Source organism: Anopheles funestus, chromosome 2RL (assembly GCF_943734845.2).
Source record: "Anopheles funestus chromosome 2RL, idAnoFuneDA-416_04, whole genome shotgun sequence".
Taxonomy (NCBI): domain Eukaryota; kingdom Metazoa; phylum Arthropoda; class Insecta; order Diptera; family Culicidae; genus Anopheles; species Anopheles funestus.
The window spans coordinates 4,082,611-4,103,470 of NC_064598.1; the positions used below are offsets into that span (position 1 = coordinate 4,082,611).

The window sequence follows — 20,860 nt, forward strand, 5'->3', positions numbered from 1 at the left end:
CTCGAAAAAAAACCTCACACACAGAAAATGGCATACACCCCATTGCCGGAATGGACGGGTGCAGTTAAGGGGCAATTTGTTGCTAAACTAAATCCCGACCCGCTTAACCGTTGGGCGGATGGGAATATTTTGTCTGTTTATTTTTTGTTGCTGTATTTTTGTTTTGCATTCGGTGGTCTTATTTTGCCTAATCATTGTACGAAGGAATGAGTATGAAAAAACAACAACACCAACCAGCTGACCTTCTGCGTAACGTTTATCAGAGGCTCAGAAACAACACTTAACATTTTGGTTTGGGGAAAAGCTGAAGTTGTTTTACTTTTTTTACTCGACTTTGGAAAATACATAATTAATAATGTTTTAACATTTCTAGCGCAAAGTATAAAGGGCAAATCAACTGGTGGGATACAGCTAAACCTACATGTTTGAATTTATGCACACGGTTTTTTCTTGGTTCTCTAATTGCAGAAATCTTTATCAAGTGGGGAAAGAAAACATTTAAAGTGATTCTATTATATCGCTCCTAATACAACAATAAAGATATTTACAAAACACAATTTTATCGAACTAGATTTAAATAACAGGTGAAACAAAAAAAACATAATAAGTAAAGAAAGTAAAGTCGCTACTAATCACCCTGTTGCAAAAGCTCAAGAGAAGCTGCCGTGAGTTCTGATTTGATTCCTCCGCCACTCGTGAGAGCCCGTCTAAACGCTCGATAATGCGCCGGCGCTAGAATATGTTCTCAGCAGCATCAGCAGCAACACTAGCAGCGGCGAGAATAAATGCATGCAAGTTTTTGTTCAATATTGAATCAAAATACAAGCAACCTGAACAGAAAGGAAACTAATGCCCGAACGTGTGTGCGTGCGAAAGGAAGGCATAATGCTTGCCTCTACGAATGGCTGCTGCTGCTGCTGCTCCCGTCTGCAGTTGCATAACATCGTGACGTGTTGGTAGCCCCTTTTCTCTGGGCGTCCTCATGAAGCGAACGCTCAACGCTAGGAGGCGCTCGGATCGATAGCACTCGGGAGTAACTAGCCGAGGAAAAATACGCACACACCGATAAGCAAAGGCGTACAAGCAGTAGGAAAATCGTAGGAACCCAAACTGACAGACGTGAGCATGATTCAGAAAGAGTTGCACAGTTCCAGTGGCCAGTGGTGCGTAGAGAAGTGACCCAAATTCCAACTCCAACTGGTGTCGCTTCCCTCCATCGACCATCCTGCAGGAGGGCCGGGACGTGCCCGACCCACACACGGTTTTGCAGGTTTCTTTTTTCGGTTACATTCCTTCCAAAAAGGCGCTTCGACAAAATAAAAAAAACAAACCACAACCCCATACGACAGACAGATGCGAGTGCGAGTGGTTGGCAAGTTTGTTAAATCAATCAATCGTTTCCCTGTAGCGCCCTGTAAAGTGTCCATGCCAGATGCAGAGAAAATCAGCATCGTCAGCAATTTAGCATGTGAATCGTTTCTTGCAGTTGATGTCCAGCTTTGTGTGAAGAAGTTGAAGTGAAATCATCACAAGTGATATTCCACCCAAATGGCACAAGGATATTCCAACCAGCAACTAATGTACTAACGCTTTTCTTTTTGTTTCGTGAAAAAGCACTGCCCAATTGTTCTGTGCGAGTGCATCACTGTGTGAGTGCATGTGCTAGTCGTACTGGAAGACCTACTAGATAAGGATGTGTTTGTTGGCGTAAAGTGTAATAGGCAAAGAGACAGTGAAAATGGAGAAAACACGTGAAAGGGGAAACTTTTGCTTATCAATTACTACAACGTACACAATTGTGAATTGTGAGCTTCGCTTTTCCTTATCACAATCTATGGAAAACACTCTCCCTCCCAAACATACAACCGCACACACACACACACACTCATGCTACTATACGAAATGAGCTCAAGTTTCAAAATATAATATTTATACAAACCATTAAAATAAAAACACAAATATTGCTATAATAATACCTATAATCACGATTGAATAGTATTTTCTTTGTGGAAAATATGTTCTTCCCTTAACAACTGATACCGTGTACAACCGATTTCCAAGCGTTTCCTCTGCCACTGGTAGTGATATTGGTGAAATGAACGTACAACGCTTGTGTGCGAGCAAAACCTCACCTTTTCCGCAATCCACACGTACATCGTGCTGCCCGTCATTATGGAAAAGTCTTCCCAAGTGATGGCAGACCGACAAAGCTCTACGGTTTGCATGCATGTGTTAGTGCGGTGCGGATGCGTGAAGATTGCGTGTTCCCCAAGAACGCCCTAGTGTGTGTGTGTGTGTAGCTGTGTGTGTGTGAATGGAACGAATTGAAGATACCAGGATAGCAGGGATGATGCTGATACACTTGGCAAAGTGGTTAACAGCATTGCCCATTTGGAAAGACGGAGAGCGTGTGTGTGTGTGTGCGAAAAATCCCTGGTGTCATCGAAATGGGACAGTAGCGCACCAAAGTGTGGTTGGTTGTTGCTGCGGCAGCTGCAATAATAATAGTCCAGTGACAAAGCAACAGTGCTGGAAGGCATCTCCGCAGAGGAGTAACTTCGAAGTGAATTATGTGCGTGTGTGTGGGTTTTTTTTAATTCTTGTTTAGTGACTTAAAACGAACAATAGTTAGGTGAACTTGTGCCATTGTGAAGAAATGATGTACAACGTGTAATGAATGTACTTACTTTAAAGAATGTTATTTAAATGGTTATCGAAGAGTTATACAAAGAATTCTAATAAACAGCGAAGAGTGAAGAGCATCAAATCAAGAATGAAACGAATCACTACACTGTGCAATGATAAATCTTGCTCCAAAACTGACAGTGCACCAGCAGACAAGAAGCAAAAAATACACGAACAAAACTAACATAAAAAGCAATCCCCATGAATGAAGCAAAGCAAGAGGAGAAAAAAGCGAACCTCCCGCTGGCAACCGGAACAAATCGCTGAGAACTGGCCGAAATAAAAGTTAATTAAAAGTTTTTCATCCTACTCATCGTCTGGCAGCTTCGGGAAGGTGTTGTTTGCACCAACGCTTCAAATCGCTGCAGTATTTTAACTGCACTGGCTGGTTTTGCACTGTGGATGAGAATTTTTGGGTTGTGTTTTACAGGCGGATGTGATTTCATTGTTTGGAGAAAACTTGACAAAAAAAAGATTTAAATGCTTTAAATAAGACCTGGTGCTATATCGATTTAAGGTGTTGAAGTTTAATTGAGATAAATCGTTTGCTCTAAAGAAATACTGCTATTGTCCGTAGTGCTCTGATATCTCTTAAAAAGAAAAATGACCATTTTTTCCTTTCTTAAACGACTCTTTGTTCGTTCTAATTATGTTCTATACAGCCGAATGGTCGTATAAAGTTTCTCCCAACTTTCGAGAATGACTGAGTTTTTTTTTTGGGTGATGAATCACAATTGCACTAGCACTCACCCACTCACACGTGTCGCAATCCACCGTTTTAGTAAACTGTTACGATGGGGATGGGGAACCGTTTTGGCACCATTATGATCAAAAGGGCTCTTATCCGCTGCTGGCCAATCAGAAATGCTGGAAAAGTTTTTATTATTCATCACGAAGCTTTATTGCAGTGGAAAGTACCATTTCCCTATTGCCAGCAGATAGTTATGCGTTTCTGTGTGTGCGAGTGAATAATGTGCATATGTCTATCTCAGGCATGCACTAAATGTGCAGGCGGAGAAAACGCATTAGCTTTGGAGATATAGGAGGACAGAACCGAAAGCAAAATGAAGAATTAGTTGTCGAAGATCGTCTACAACTTTGAGTCGCTTTGAGTTGGGTATTAGAGAATAGAGAATTGCAGCGTTGAAGTTTCCCAAAACAAAAATCATCAGACGTGGATTATTCGTTTTTTTAACGATGATCGTGACAGTGCTATTGCAGAGCGAGACTGAACAATCAGAGGATGCAACATCGAAAGGGAATCCATTAGTGCATCGCTTGACGTTGAAGTGATATGCAACATCAACCTTAATTGTGATACGTTTCCATTTTCCCAAAAAACCTCTCTTATTTGTTTTCAACTGCCCTTAACATGCAACTTTTCATCCCTGATTGTTACGACCAGTTGAAAAGTGATAGTAGATGCGACGTGTTTGCAGCTCGTGCCTTTTTCAGTGAGTAATTTTGGAGCCTTCATCGAACAGTCGTCTCGCACTCACCGACGTGCGCTCCTTTCGGTGAGTGAGTGAGAGAGAGAAAAAAGGTGTCTGTGTATGTGTGCGTGTATGTGCGTGTACCTCAATGTGTCATGCATATGTGTGTTAGTGTTTCATTTCTATGCGTCGATCCCGGTCAGCGTGAAACGGCGGAATCGTTCCACTTTGCGTCCTGCTTAGAGAAGGACGTGATCCACTAAATAGAGACCCATCGCTGTAGAGAACCGTCAAACAATGGTGCTGCTCTAGAACACGGCCACGAGATACATTCGCCACAATTCGGAGACTTTAGGGAAGCAGTGTAAATTAAACAGGTAAGTAGAGTGGAATTGAGCGAAAGGGTGGCGGGGAGGAACTGTCTAGGAAATAATAAAATGTGTCCTCTTGGAACTGCATATTCCGGCGATTCGACACGCTTATGTTACGCATTTCGCTGTTCGAAACTATCTCTCCAAAAGCATTACATTACGGGGGGCACGAGTGCTGCATTTTGCAGCTGCAACAGCAACAGTGAAGCACCATTAATTTTCTCACTATCGTCCAAACTGTCAGACTTTTTTTTTGGGCGTTCTTTCACGCGCACCACATTCACCCGCCGTCCGTGACTATTAGGCGTGTTATTTATGTGTCAGGAAAATTTATGCGAAACTCTCTGTGGGTTGCAATTAAACGTGTAAAAATGGTGGACAGATACGATGGTTTGTGGGGTACGCCGTTGAGCTCACCAATGCTGACTGCAAGAGCAAGTGGAAACGATTGTTATCGCGTGTAGCGGAGCTGTAGAAAGTTTAAACATGGTTTTAAATAAGACCCCTGTTCCCCGTTTTCATCAATGAACTACCAAATAAAGCATTAGCCATTTGGAGACACTGTCATTTAGCATAACGGGGAAAAAGGGCACAAAGATAAACAACGCTGATGGGGACGACTATTTGTTTGGTGAGGCAGAGTTGGTGATAATGAAGGGAGTACTTTTTTACATAAATCATTTGAATGAGTGAGCACGTAATTTCCATTAATCGGTTACATTAAACATGACGCCGTGTGGGCGAAGGCTTTCTTTGGACAAACAAAAAAACGTGAACATCACGTGGCTTATGCGCTTACAGCCATTTTCACTGCACTCCATTAATGTTCCAGTTCTCCGTTTGTGGTGAAATTATGTTTTCACATGTTTTTTTTTTAAAGCATCGAAGTGTACCATTTGTTGATGGTTTCATATTCAGATGGAGGCGCCCAGTATCTGCTAACAAACGACGAATGAAGGTGATTAACATCGAATGATGGAATTATGTGACACTTGTAGATATAAATTCAGCTAATCATAAACTAATCAGATGTGTTACTACGTAAAGAAATTCCACGTGAACGATACGCGTAGGATGAAACCAAAGTTAGCAATCGGTTAGCATAACCCCACGCACATTAAAAACGACCGCGAAAGCCAACGCTGGTGAACGCAAAAATCAATTAATACTGCTCTCAAATCATACTCCCACCCGCAGAGATTCGGTTTGTGTCTGTGTGTGTATGTGCGTGTGTGTGAGTGAGTGCGGTGAACCGTTTGGCGATTGACACACTTGACACTGGCTACCCTTCCGACAGGCATACCGCCGGGCTAGCGTACGGAAACCGCACGGAAGCTTTCGGTCGCTCAGCGTTTTGTCTGGCGCTTTGGTACTGTACAGCGTGAAAAGTTGAATGAAAAGCTCGTTGCCGCAGTCGGGAGCGGGAGACAGCGCGCAATGCATGAATCACTCATTTTCACCGTGCGTCTCCATCGGTTCGTGAGTGCTGTCGCGTGAGTGGAATGGAATATTCAAAACGAAGGGAACTCACAGCGTAAGCTTTCTTCTACCACTCAAAAAACACTCTACAACAAATGGTAGTATTCTTGTACACTTTCTTCATCTCTCTTTCTCTTTTTTTCTATCTGTCTTTCTGTCGCTCTCTCTCTCTCTCTCTCTCTCTAAATCTCTCTGTCTTTCTTGTTGATGTTCTGCTACCTGCTTCGCTTTCACTCTGTATGTGGCGGTCTAGCGAGGGTTCTTGTTTGTGTGCGTTTCGCTGTTCGTTGCGTTAAATCCCATCCACAGTGCACAGTGGCTCTAGTACGTGAGTGTATGTGTGCGATTTTAGTCAGAAGGAAAACCCGTACCGTACCGTGATACTGAACGGAGAAGTGGCTACTGTCTCTCTTACTGGTGGTTTACGATACCAGTATAGATTTGACCTTCCGTAACGCGCGAGAGAAAGCCCTCCAGCGATAACTAAATGGTTTCACCGTACGGTTAGCAGCAGCCGTCAGCCAGTGAACCCGTATGCTGTATGGAAGCCGAATTTTCTGAAGACTGTGCTGCATATGTTTGGCATAGTGTTGCAAAGTGTGTGGCAGAATGGAAATAAGCTACATCCGAACATAAAATAGTGCTAAACCATTGCTACATGTTGTTGGCAGCGGTGTACATATTTTCTCATTGGGATAGATCGCCTGCCAGGTTGTGATTAGTTCCATTCAAACTGAGGATACTACGGCAGTTCGTTTGTTGGGTGTACCCGATCGAAGAGTAGTGTTTTAAGTTAACGCAGAGCTACAAAATGATACACCTCACATCGTTAGGCAGTGAAGTATGTTTCGCGTGAGGACAACGTCGAAAACTAACCAAATTGGACAGTTGAAGATGAGCCGTGTAATAAGCTAAAACATCAATGTTATGTCGTCGCGGTACCAGGAATCCTCCACACAGTACAAACTCGGACGGAAAATGATAAGAAATGGCAGGAAAATTCGAACGCACACACAGGTGACCCTCGTAGAACGTGCGCCATCTTGAATTTTCTCTACGTCACGTTTCCGTTTACTGGGACAGTAGAGCGACACAGCAGCGACGGGTAAAAGCATACAAAACAGGGCTGTGGATGGTCAGGGTAACACGGCCAAACTTACCTTTCCCGAACTCTGCTCACGTGAGAGCTTTCTTGAGTGTGCGAACAACGGCGCGTTGAGCGAGAGTGAGACCCAACGAGTTTGGTAGAGTGTTGAGTTAGTTGCCCAAGCTACTAACAACAATAAAACCATCCTATACGCACACACACACTGGCACGATGCTATGAAACGTCGCAGCCGAATAGCAGCAGCAGAAGAACTTATTGTACTCTACGATTTTATGCGTATCAATACATACACACAACAAGTTGAATGTGCAAGTGAACGAAAGCAGAAGCTTGACTGATTGTGCGTGCCTGTATGTGAGTACATTCAAATTGTGTACTTCTGTCAGTGGTTTGACAGAACGCTACTTAACGCAGTACTATAGTTCAGTTCAACAGCGACAGTCAAGGCAACGAAGGTGCCGTGGAAAATCGTGTCAGAAAGAATGTATGCATGTGTGCGTGCACTGGACCGAGACTGCGAACAGTCGAATATCACGCACCAAGCGTATAGAGTGTACGGTTTTCCCTGAGCAGCTTTTTTAACGGGGCAAAACAAGTGAGAGAAAACACTCAAATGATCGTAACAAAAGGAGAGCGAGAAAGGACAACTGAGAGTCTCCTGAAGGCTCTCCTTCCTTCACACGAACGTGAACAAGTCCAGGCGGTGTACTGTCATTAGAGAAGTATAATAAAACAAGAAACGTTGGTTCAGGTGAGTTGAGTCGTGGCTGGAAACATTTCCAACCTCGCGCACACGTCCAAACAACCCCCCCCCCCCACCCCGCCCCCCCTAACCTAACGAAGAGTCCGGTAGTACACCAATTCCTCCCTTCTTTTTCACTCGCCATGGCTTTGTGGTTTTACAAGAGTGGAAAAACCACCCCCGGCGTTAGTCCATTCTCGCAGCATTTCCCTCCCATTGGGACAACTGGAAATCGAAACGAAACAAAGTAAACAAACATTATTAGAAAAAGCTGCTTTCCCTTCATCGGTTTTATTTTCCCTTTTTCCGTACTCACACACAAACCACTCGCCCTTAGATTCTCATTGCGCCCGGTCTGCCGGTGACTGGATTGGGTCCAAATTTTTCTCGGGAACAAACGGTAAAGCGGTTGGCAATTTTCTTGTCGTGCGGACTTTGCCTTTTCTTCGTTGCTTTTTTTTCTATCGGTATGTCGGTGTCTACTTAGTTTTTGGCTGCTTGCGGTTAACTTTTGGCACTCCACCACCCATAACGTAACAGGGGTTTTGCTGCTGACCCGGCACCAGTGGAAAGTGAAGGAAATTACTTCCGTTTGGTGCACGGGGAATTTCATCACGACCACCCCACCTTAATGGCCGGGGGGAAGTTTCCGTAAGCTCTAGGATCATAATGGGTGTAACAGTAATGTACAGCACATAATACGGTTTGCAAAACATTACTTTAGATTTACCCGTTCTTTCTGCTATGTCGGTTTTTTTTGCTACAAGCAACTGGTTCCATTGCCTTGGGCCAAGTTTTATGAACTTACTGTGCTACACGGTGGTGGTATACCGTGTGCTAAAATAGCGCAAATCCACATACATCCTGCGGCCCAAGTGCTGGAGCATTACTTGGTGCGAGTTTATAGCGCTATTCGGTGGCGTTGGGAGCGTTGGGCGCGTAACGGTGAGGGAGCGAAGGGTTCATGTAAATATGTCATACCCGTGTTTCCGGCCGCAAACTAATGGAACGCAATGTAGTTTACCCGTGCTTGGATTATGGGCTGATGGCAATGTGTTGCATTCCGAGCAAAAGTATTTGTGGCATAGGCTTCGTTCAAGTGTTTGCGAGGATTATTGACGGCTTCATGCACCTTTGATTTTAATTTTTAACCTATTGGTATGGTGACGGAGAACCTCGTTTTTATATTACTGTATTTCAATATTTAATATTACTGATAACATACATAAGTATGAATGTTACTATAGTTATCACAATATTTTATTTTTATCGCGAGTATTAAAAGTTAAACTGTATATTAGTTTTTTTAAATATTTCTTGAATTTATTTTTGTTCAGTTGAATATTCTTCTAGATAAATAGCTGAAGAACATGTCTATGTTACACCACGAAATGTATATTCTTACCAAAAAAAAAATCATCCTCTTTTTTTAGATACTATAACATAGTCCTAATAGCAGTAATTACTTACAGAGTTGAGCTAGCAACTTTCACCACTATTGCAATGGCCATTTAAAGAATGTACCCAAAATTACCCGTATTGGACGAGTTGCTTTTGTAGGTGAAACTGTATTCCAAAATGCCTTCCTATTTCCATTCGAATTTGCGTCAACTCAACAGGCCGGCCAATGCCTCGCCTCGTTGGATAGCCGTTTCGTGGTGCAATTAAATCTACTGTTAACCACTTTTCCATTTCCGCACTGCAGCTGGGAAACCTTGGGTGACCGTTTGCAACCTAAAACTCATTCCTTCATTCCTGCAGTAGCGATAGCATCAATTTCATGGAAAACTTGGGAAAGAAGCGTGCACCGATAAATTCAACCAACTCGAAACTGCTGCGCTAAGCCCAAAATGATCGCATCGCTCCATCCTTTCGCACATACGCTCGTTCGGATTGACCGAACAGGACACGAGAGCGAAACTAAATGATCCGGTTGTTCGGTGGTATCGGTAGGCGATGCTGCATAGAATGGGAAATTTAACGCTTGATTACATTAAGCGTAGTGCAACGCCCATTTCCACGCCATCCGTGGGACGAAGGGTCAAATATGTGTGTGTTTGTGTATTGTTGTCCGTTTCGCAAAAGCTCAGCGTCGTGTGCTTAGGCACGGTTATTGCTGTCAAAACGATGTGTGATGGTGGAAAGGTTTGCCATCTCGTTAAAACAAGCAACGCCAGCGCTATTTCGCTGCTGTTAAGGGATAGTAAATGGGTTCGACAAAAAAAATCCCTTCCCCCGTTGCTGTACATCACTCGTTTCGACTGTCCAATTTGAAGCTAGTTGTAATCTGTTAAATGATGCTACAGTGCTGTGTGCTTGTTTAGCTTTTGGGAAATTAGATTCCTTAATGAAATAGAACGGTACTCCAAACAAAAAGCCACAACTTCAATTTAGACCCTCATGCAAGTCCAGTGTGCAGTCTAATTAATTGTGTTGCGCTAGCATTCCGCTGGCACGTGCCGATTTGTTAAAAATCTAGACAAACAAATAGCTGAGAGCGGCTTGACATGACTCGCGCTGCGAGGCAATTAGAAACCAACGAAATCTCTCAATTAAATGCAGCTTTTCTTAGCAATGAAAGGAAACAGGCACCATCTGGCTCTTCCACGTTATGTCCACCATTATGCAACATTCACGAACAATCGTCTACACGGTGAATTCTTTCCTGCTCGCAGGTCAGATGCAAAGAACCGTAATAAGCCGACAGCCGAACACAAACACCGTGGAGCCATTGCTTTGGTTTCCTTTCGACTGGTTTGAAGCACGTTCCTCCCCACGCCGCCATTTATGCTCCGTTGTTGTATTTATGTTTTCTATGTGTCTGTTTTCTATCCATAATGTCAATGGGCTAAAACGCCACACGGAACAATCCGAGAGGGTAACAGAGAACAAAGAAACTGTGGACAAAGTGCAGCATAAAAAAGGGAAAACGTCCCCAGCTAACCTCAATCGAGTGTACCTTTCGCAAAAGGGTGTTAATTGATGCTTACCGCAATGCGTGTTCTGTGTTTGCGCTGGTCCAAATCGAAGGTTTACGTACCTTTCTCCCTAATCTGTCACCCAGACTGTTCGGATGACACGAAGCTATTTTTGACTCGACATTAAAACTCACTGCAGAATATTAGCTTCGGCAAGTAGTTTTTTTCCTCCTGATTTTTTTATGCCATAAATGAGCGTTTGTGTTCATTTCATTAGCTTTGCGGATATTAATTAAACTATTTAGGTACGTAGTAGGAAAAAAAACCCATTATGATATCAATCGAACAAAGATTTAGAGCAAATCCTCACTGTGACATGCTTGTTCAGTGAGCTTTGCTTGATTTTTTTTGTGCAAGAAATTATGGAACGTGAAAAAGAAACATACAGAGAGAAAAATCCTCCTGTCACTATGCGAATGCAGTGACTGCCACTCCCGACTGCGGGCCCGAATGCCAGAACACAGAGAGGGATCAGAGCGAATAATAATCTTCAATCCTAAGCTCCTGCAAGCACTTCCACGTTCCATGTGTGTTGGTGCGTTGCTTGCCCTGCGGAGCAATTTTTACATCGCCTGTCAGCTTCAAAGGAAAGCGAATCCTGCCCATCGACCATTCTACCATTCCCTATCCGCCCTTCCCACGTTGTTCACCCTCGTTCCTCCCTTTCGCTGCTCACTTTTTCACTCCGGAAGCGGTTCCGTTTGGGCCGGATGACTGAAATCGATGTGTGTGCGATGAATATTTCATTCGCTCCGGTGACGATTGAGCCCCATGCTGTCAGGGGCCTAACCTTTTTTCCTGTGCCGCACTCAATCCGGACATCGGATCGGTTCGTTCGTTCGGGTGGAAAAATCGCAAACGAAGCTTACCACCAGAAGGGCACGGAATTGGCTGGTAATATTTTTATTTTTACCATCTAGAATTATTTCGCTTTATTTCCATAGCTAAGCTTCAACGTTCTGTTGGTTTTCCGCACCCAAACTAGGCCAGCTTGAAGTAGTGACGCTTGCTTGTTTAGTGAACTGCTTGGATTTACGCTCTAATTACACGCGTCGTACCGTTCGTAACGCAACTACAAAAAAAACCCGCCATCCGAATACTGCGCATATAACGAGTGAAACGTATTCTTTGCATAAAAAAAGAAATTTGAATGTGTAAAAAATTGATAAGCTAAGAGTTTTTGTATGTAAGCAAATACGTACGAACCTTGCTGCTAGATGTAGACGCTATGCAGTTTTAAGAGGATTTATGCTGGCAAATTGTTTCGCGGTTCCTTCGAGCTGTTTGCGTTGATTAAAATTTTAATTAAACGCGACCCTAGTCCATTGTTATTTCTTTCTCTCTTGCGTTTGTGGCCCTGTTCTTGCAAAACCGCACCATTATCTTTCTCTTTTCACTTGCTCATATTGGCAATATTTAATATTGTTGTTTTCGGTTTTTTTCTTTCTTCCTGCCCTTACTTTCGCACAGCTTTTGCGTTCCTGCGCTATTATTCATGTATAAATAATTAACCTCAATTTAGCGTATCGATTAAAAAGCGAAGGAGGCAGGGAGCGTTATATCCCCGGGTGGTCGGTTTTCACTCGCAAACGAATAAATTGGGACGAAAATTAACTATGGAAAGCAGGAGCCAGAGTGCAGAAAAAATAAATGAAAGGAAAGGAAAAAAAAACACACACACACACAAATGAACTCGGCAAACACTAACACGGGTCAACGTTAATATGCTGATGATTTATTAAAATCAGTATTTAATATGCAGCAACCGATGTGATAAAAATCGCACCACTCTTTGGCAAGGTAGAAACCATTGCTAGTTTTTCTGAACCAAAAAGAGAGAAAGAGAAGTGCAAAGAAATAGTGGATTACAATTGTTATGCCGACAAATGAGCTTTAAGTTTGAACAGCAGATTTTCTTTAACAATCATTATAATCCATTAAATCATGACCAATTTTTAAATTTTGGAATGTTAGTTAATTCTTAAGTTAACTGAAAAATGCTGAATATTAAAAGTCTAAACATTCTACTATATTATTTATCAAAAGTAGACATTCTACTATTTGAACAGCTTAAACTACATTTGCTTTCAACACTGCTTCAATAAACATATTTACAATAAAGATAAGAGATATAACCCTGTCCATTAGGCGTACGAAAAAAATCATTCTATATAATATCGATACAGAAAAAATGAGGTTTCCAGGTTTTAAAAATGTCTTTTTCTTGAAACCAAAATGCTTTCTGCTTCACCATTTGCACAAAGCATCATTACACACCGCACCGAAAATGCATCTCATCGATCATCGATTTGAGTTTCCAGTTGACGCGCTGCTGCTGCTTTAGGCACCGGTCCAACGATGATTATGCTTCTTTTCATTCTTCAATCTTCCTCCCAGCACGACTCCCGTCCGGGGCCGTGCTGTTCCACATTCACGGAAGCTCAAAGAGCAAAGATTAAAACGCCTCAAGGAACCGAAGCTGTAGCATGAATACAGTATGCTGGTAACTCTCTATGCTGATCACTTTCCTATTCACGGATCGCTACCGACTGCATCGGCTGCCGGTTTCTCAGCACAGAGAGAGAGAGAGGGAGATAGAGAGATGAAAGATTTGCGTAACAAACTCCGGTGAATGCCTGCACTGGGACGGGGAATTGTATCTCCGGTATGCTGTTCATTTTTCAAAACTTGGACAGCAAAACGATTTACATAGCAGTCTCCCCTAAGCCGTAGGGGATTTTTAAAGAAAAACTAATACTCGGCTCCTAGAGTAGGGAATAAATAAGCAACAACATATAAAAAAAACACACACATACTATCTTCGGTGTATCCGACACATCGCTTTCATCGACTCAAGTGCTAGCAGTTACGGTTAATTCGTGCAACTATAAATTCCCGTCTTCAATCGTGCCAGGTTCGTCCGTTTTTTTTTGTCGACCGGTTTCGGCAGAATGGAAGCAAAAGACTTCCGACAAAATTTCGAACCACATAAACTGAAACTAAACTTCACATACAAAACCATCCACGAACAGGACACACACTCACACACCTTTGGTGAATGTCCATCCAGGATGAACGGTTGGTAGGATTTCGTCGGATTTTCGACAAACCCCAAGCTAAGGGTGTAGCCGAAAAGCAAAAGCAGCACAGGATAAGGGGTTTTATTTTCAGTTTTCCTTTATTTTCTCCACTTGTTTTCCTGAATCATTTTCTCTTTTTCGTTTGCTTTTTTTGTCTGTTTTTTGTACTGTTTGCAAACATTTAACGAAAAGGTAGCGCGCTTGCTGTGAAGCTTACGGTGCCTCTCTTGCCTTTCCGACTCGCAGGATCTACGCGGGTTGGAAGATATATTGTATCACCGCTACATTTATTTTGCTTCTTTATGTTTCACCTTCGCCTCCGGCTGCCACGCCGAGGAAGATACCGCAAGGCATCACGTAGCCTTCAGGAAGAAAATGCCCCCAAAAGTCAGCCGCGACATCGATTTTCAATCCGTTCGATGCCGTCCGGCAAGGCTTTGGGGTCGAACCCCAAAACAGTGAAGCCTGATGAAGTTCGATGCTAGATGCTATATTTAGTGCAACCGAACACCCGGAAAACGTCGTGTTTGAGAAAAGTGTTGGATAGAGTAACGAAGCAAATCATATCTACAACCGAAACGCTACCTTCTTGTGCCTAGATAGGCCGGATGGTCTAATGTGGTTGTCCAACAATCGTGTAATGGTGAGCCATCGAATGTCCCTTTCTCTCGATTCTGAGTGCGGGTGGTAACCAACCACAGCCAGGTTCGGCACTTGGGAATGGAGCAGAGCGGAAGATGAACGAGAGTATAGGAGACTGATAAAGAAAGAAAAATCGAAATGGACAAAAAAAAAAAAAAGCTTCGCGGCTGGGTCAAAGATAACGAAAAACCGTTATGTGTTTCCTGGTTTATATGTATTTTTCCAGCAAATGTTCTTCCCTTCACTGCTGCCCCATTTGCGACAACCTGGCCGCTTCCTAAATCTTACGCTAGTCATGTAGAAGGGAAATAGGCAGGGTACGAAAAATTCGTACACTTTTCTTGGCCCGTTTCTCTGGTTTTCTGATTGTTCCGTGGGCTTGGAGCCCGGCGTTCTTTCAATATGCCGGAGGATTTGCTTTCGAGGACCACCTCGTGAGTGTGGTATGGAGATGATAAATTTCTGATATATTACCAAACGTGAGCAAAATGTCTGATGCGGTGCTCACAAATGGTGCTGGTGGACAAAACAGCCCCCGGCGAAGGCAAACGTCTTTCGGTTAGACCGTGTCGCATTCCATGCCGTACGGAACCTTCGCAACCGATGGAAGGAAACAGACAACGGAGTAAAAAAAAAATGAGTACGAAATGATATTCACGACCAGGCCGACCGAATGCCGTCAGGTTTTGTTGAGAACTGTCTGTACAATGTTGGGAGGCGGCGAACGAAAAAACGATTCATACGGTTCGCTTTGAGCAGCACTGCTGTCCCGATGGCTAAAATAATCCAAAATGCGAAAAATGTTTTTGAAAGATGTACGCTACACATGGGCCCCTTTAGAGGAAAGACACTTTCACCCCCCCAAGGAACAGTACTCCCCGTTTGCCCACAGAACAATACTTTTACAGCGTGCTGACCAACAAACGATCCTCCAGCTGACCGAAATAGACGGGAAATCTTGCTCCACACGGGGGAGCAATAGAAGATGCAGGGGTTTTCCTTTTTTTCCATTCTTTTCTGTACGAAAATCTTACGGCCATGTTGCGGCGTGTTGCTGTACGGACGTGTAACGTGGCCACGAAACGATGATTTTATCCACAACATTATGGTGCTTTTAATGGTTTTGACAGCAATGGTAAAATCATCACCCCGAGACAACCCCCGAGGCAAACGAATAAGCGAGTGTGTGTTTGTGTGTGTGTTTGTGGCAGTGTGCCAAATCCATTTTCGTGAATGCTTTTGTTCTTTTATTGTGATGTCTGCTTCGGCTATCGGCCTACTATAATAAAGAAAATTATGAAACACATAAACTATTCAATAAACGCAGGAAATCGTTTTGTGCAAGTGGAAAGAATCGGAATATAGCACAAAGAAAAGCTGTGTGCTGCACGTGTATAAAGGATTTATTTTTATTTTTACATACGGTCAGTTCCGATGAGAAATATGCTGAATACTTAAACGAACTACATCATGTTGATTTCATTCAGAAATTAACATTTTATGAAAACAGTTTTTTTTCAGTATTCAATTTTAGTGCATTTTTGATAAATTCCTTATTTAGTCCATTGAAGAGTTTTCGAGTTCAGGTTGTTGAAGTGGAGCCATTTCTAGATCATTTTCAACTTAAATTAGAATTAGTATCTACTGTGGAATCTTCTCACATACTTGCAAAGTTTTCCAATATGGCTTGAGAAATTTATTGAGTTATTGATTTCATTCGACTAAGCGGGACATTTCCGGATTTCAGAGGCAATTCAGGATTCTATTCAAGTTGAACTGTAAGCCGACGACACCTTCTAGATTTCTGGATATAGATCTTATGGATGATATAAGACCGCAAACGGTTTAGACGACTTTAAACCAGGGAAAATCGCTAAATGTTTGTAGCGCTTGATAGACAAACAAAGAACTTTTTACTATTTTAAACAATCTATCGCGAAACAAGGGCAACAATATATTTGGTTTGATTTGAAATAAAACAACAGTATTGGACAACAGTAAAGCCGAGAGTGATCACCCTATAAGTCAACTCTAATGCCAACCAATCGGAAATGCCTTTCGACGGACTATGGTGTCTCTACATTTCAAATCCAACGCTTATCCTTTAATCCACAGAGGGCGATTTGAGTGGCCGGCAATAAATATCAGCTTATTTGCACCCTTCAATCAAATGGTTTCGATGGATTAGTGCAGTATGGTAGCCTTCCACCGTTACACATCGAAAGGGACGATATAGCAAATCGCAACACTTGAAAGGAAAATGCAAAGCGAAAACAATGCGCTGGAGTGTGCTTTAAGATCATCGATAAATGAGGTTCCGTGCGACTAAACACGGTTGTTCATTAAAGTGTCTCCGTCGGACTGTTGCCGATTGATTGAAAGCGAATCGAAAAGCGAGAAAATGTGGTTTCTTCATCCACACAAACCGATCAACTTCCATGCAACGACGGCATGCACATTGTCGCAAGCACTGCAATGAATCGATGGTGGCCAAAATCCTTTAATCGGATATGCTTCACGCGACGTCAATGACAACGTCGACAACAGTCGCGACAGTTCCATATGCAAAATTATCGTATTGAGAGGGGGAGGAATAAAATGCAACGGAATGGATGGTAATACGTACCACAAACACGTAAATGATGTTGTAGCCATGCAGTATCAGATTGGTATCGATATCGAAATCGATCGATAAGGGAAAGGCTTAAGTACACGAAACTGTGCTGTACTCTGTGATTGCTTCAACCATTGGGACAAAGTTTGAGGGTGAAATTACACGAATCTTCGTCACATATTTCATGACCCGTAATGGGTTGGTAATTAGAAAAAAATGCTTGACATTTACTAAGATATACAAACATTAATCTCTTTGTATTCTAAAGCTATTTAGCTGTACGTAAATCGGTATGAATTCCTGCGCTTCGTAAACTACTCCACGCGTCTTCGCATCAGGAGAATCTACGAAAAGCTCTACGTAGGTGGAAATGGCTCTGCTTAACGACAACATTGTTACGGTTGTTCCTGGGTTGTAAAGAAAAGCGATAGCAATTGCGGACGGACAGGAATCGGTTTTTATTTGCCCATCTTCGATAACATAACAATGTACACAATACGTAGTTGTAATCGGAAGAACCGCTACCGTGAAATTTGTATCGATGCAATGCGGCAACCATTGCTGTGCTACTTGTGGACCAAAGGTTGTTTACAGTCATTGGCGAAAAGGATGAAAGTAAATATTTGTTAAGTTGGGTTTTTTTCGACCAATAAAGCTTAACAAGAAAAACGTCGTTCTTTGATGCGTTCTTTTTTCTTTTCTGCCAGCATAAATGTGGTTCATTGGAAAACCAAACAAAATCCTACGCCATTGCGTATTCATTGGAAAAGTCGTAAGAAAGTTATGACAACCCTTCCCTGAACAAGCGGCTGAATGTTTGTCGTAAAAAGAATAATAAATTACAATTTCTCCGATTATAGTTCTCGTGAGCTTCAACGGGGAAGATCTCGAGGTGAAACTGTATGTTGAAATGTTTGTGATGTAGGAGTTTTCTCGTCACATTTTACCTCACAATAGTGGATCGTTAATGATTTCATTTCTTTATCGATTCTCCTACTTGCCGTTCCTCGTGAATTGCATCATATTATAACACATACATATGCCATAACTACGACACAACATAAAACTACAAGTAGCACCAAAACAGCATGTTTCCATCCCAACATGGACAATCGAAATGTTTGCCCAACTGCAATAAAACACCACTCACACAATGATGAACAAAAAGCCAAACTGCACAAAGATAGTTGCATTTTTCGATGAACAAATCTAATACCGATGCTACACGTAAACGGATGGATCGGCCATCACTCACTCAATCACTCTAATTGAGTGTAGCGAATGGCCTGTTTTTCTTCACCCCACAAGAGCAACAAAATAAACCAAGCCATTCCCACTAAAATGGCTCCCGGTGAGAAAGGGGCCCCTGGTGGCAAATCAAACTGCTTTGCACTGGGATGTATAAAATAAGGTTGGCCGGCCTTGGCTGGTGCCGGGGCACACCGGATCGATGTATTCGTGCAACATATGTTACCACCCTCTGTTGGCCCGTTTGGCCACTCCACAAAACAACCCTTGAGAGATAATGGGAAAGAAGCTTCAAACGGGGAGGGATGTTGGAAAAATTTCAAGCAAAATTCAATATTGTTGCTTGCTGTGGCACGCTGCACACGCTGCTATTGCAGTTTGATGCCTCACATTGATACAATGTGGAAGTGTGTTTGGACAAGCGGCATCATACTTAATGTCAGTATCGATTTAGTGCCTTCACTCAACGTGATTCGTTAGCACACAAGCATGAATGATGGTTTGGATGGAATGATGGCCATTTTGGGGCCTCGTAGAAGGGTTTGCTGCACGATGCTACTGTAGCAACTTTTTTATTGTAGTTTAATACTTTAAATAAATTTATATTTGTTTATGATGATGTATTCAATTCGTATAATACAAGCTGAGAATAAACTCTCTAACCTAAAACATTTTTTTATGAAACATAACAACGCTTAGTGTCAAGCTAAAAATAATTTCCATTCGTAAGTGCTTCTTTTTTGTGAAGCCATCAAATGCTTATCTTTGCGTGATGAACTAATCAATCTTATCGTAACCACCACCCAAACACCCATCTCCCAACCCAGAAGGCCTGTCCCGTTTTTCATCGTGCTTTATTGAGTCATCGTCAGCTCACCACGCACCAACACGCACAAGGAGGTACGACCTCAAATCCAGAACCTCCAAATCAACTCGTACCACCCACGCCACCGAATGCCTAACAAATACAAGCACCTAAAGAAAACTATCCAACACTAGCACCGTTAGCATCAAGCTTTTTGGCAGCCGCCATGGGAAATCACATGGTGGCCGGTGGTTAGATGATGGTGATGATATTTGCTTTTCTTTGACTGCTTGCAGTATCACCCACGTCGAGGGGGGTTTTTTGTGTGAGTTGTGGGATGAAACGGTTTGTAAACGGATGGATACACTTTCTACACCTACATGCGTAGTACATAAAATGTGTGGGAATCGGGAACCTTTCGGCAACCGTTGATGAAATTCGTTTACTGAAGAATTAAATGTCAAATTAATCATCGAATGATTATAGCTATTTCTAGCAACATCTTTCAACGACCCATCATCATAATAATGTTCGGATCTGTTGCACATTTGTTCAAATTTTCTCAAAATTGTAATACATTAATCTGTGGTTAAAGCCAACAACAGGAAAGAGAAGTATAGATACGAACGAATTAAATAAAGCTCTGGGAAAAGCTCAGCTGTCCAGCTTCTTTGTAAAGCTCTGCTAAATCATTAGCCTCTTTAGAATGGTTTAAAAGGCTCAAATAGTGTTTCAATAACGTTTGTGAAATATTTTTCCGTTTTATTATTTAATCACCTCAAATGCTTCATATTTCATAAGTATTTAGCATCGTATCTTAACGAACACCGATACAGATTTTAACACCCTCCTTTCGTTTGGCCTCATGTCAGTAATAATTTTTATTTGACTCTCACACTTTCCAAACACCGGCGTCAAAGCCAAAACCCCATCACTTATTGAAAACCCGAGTCACAGGGCCGCTTGAATCGGTTTCGATTGCGGCTGTAAGATTCCTGTCGCCCTAACACGACCGCATTCATCGCACGTAATGTGCTTTCGTTACGAACGCGTGCCTCTTGGATTGCGTGTGCGTGCGTGCGTGCGTGAGTACGTCGGTGGCTTTCTGTGTACTTCTTCCGTTCCTTCGGTACCTTCTTCAAAGCCGGTGATACAGCTGGGACAGCTGGGAAGCATCTTCTGATCGAATCTTTTGCAAGATAACAGCTATCATTCCACTGTCACCGGAACAACTTCTCCCGCTCCGGTGAAGGATTTCCTCGCAAGCGATGGTGTGCGATGTGGTGTTTTCGATTTATTATTCCATCCATGGTTGGTGCTGGCAAGCGTAAGCTTTTTCTTCCTCTTCCGCTTCATCCTCTGTTGGGCCCACCATTAGAACTAAGGATAGCAACTGTGGTTCTGCGTGCAGCGCAATGACAACCGACAGCCATGTCGTGTGGTCGAGGTTGAGAATGAATTGCTGTCGGAAATTGGGTCGAGTTTGGTGCGCCTTTGCAAGCTTATCGAACGTATTTCCTGGTGGCGCATTCGTGGGCTAAAGCGTGGAAAATGGCATAACCCGAACGAGCGCGTACCGGGACGTGCCTCGGTACCTAAATTACGGCTCGCGGTGAACAATTTACTAGCGAGTGGGTAAATGGTCGATAATGTTTATTAATTTATCTGTCCACTT

General features: G+C 42.6%; 1 protein-coding gene across 15 annotated transcripts in view; it reads left to right on the forward strand.

The window, feature by feature from the left end:
- The first annotated feature begins 902 nt into the window (after nt 1–902).
- The window catches only part of LOC125761596 (RIMS-binding protein 2-like), an 87,913-nt gene continuing 67,955 nt past the window's right edge, over nt 903–20,860 (forward strand). For 5 of the 15 annotated variants that reach the window (XM_049422859.1, XM_049422858.1, XM_049422856.1 and 2 more), the window contains exons 1-2: nt 904–1,270; nt 4,091–4,495. The gene's annotated coding sequence lies outside the window, so the exon portion shown is untranslated. Of the gene's footprint in view, nt 1,271–4,090; nt 4,496–6,119; nt 7,828–20,860 lie in introns of those variants that run through there. The other 10 variants (XM_049422863.1, XM_049422861.1, XM_049422850.1 and 7 more) reach the window with 9 other exon arrangements.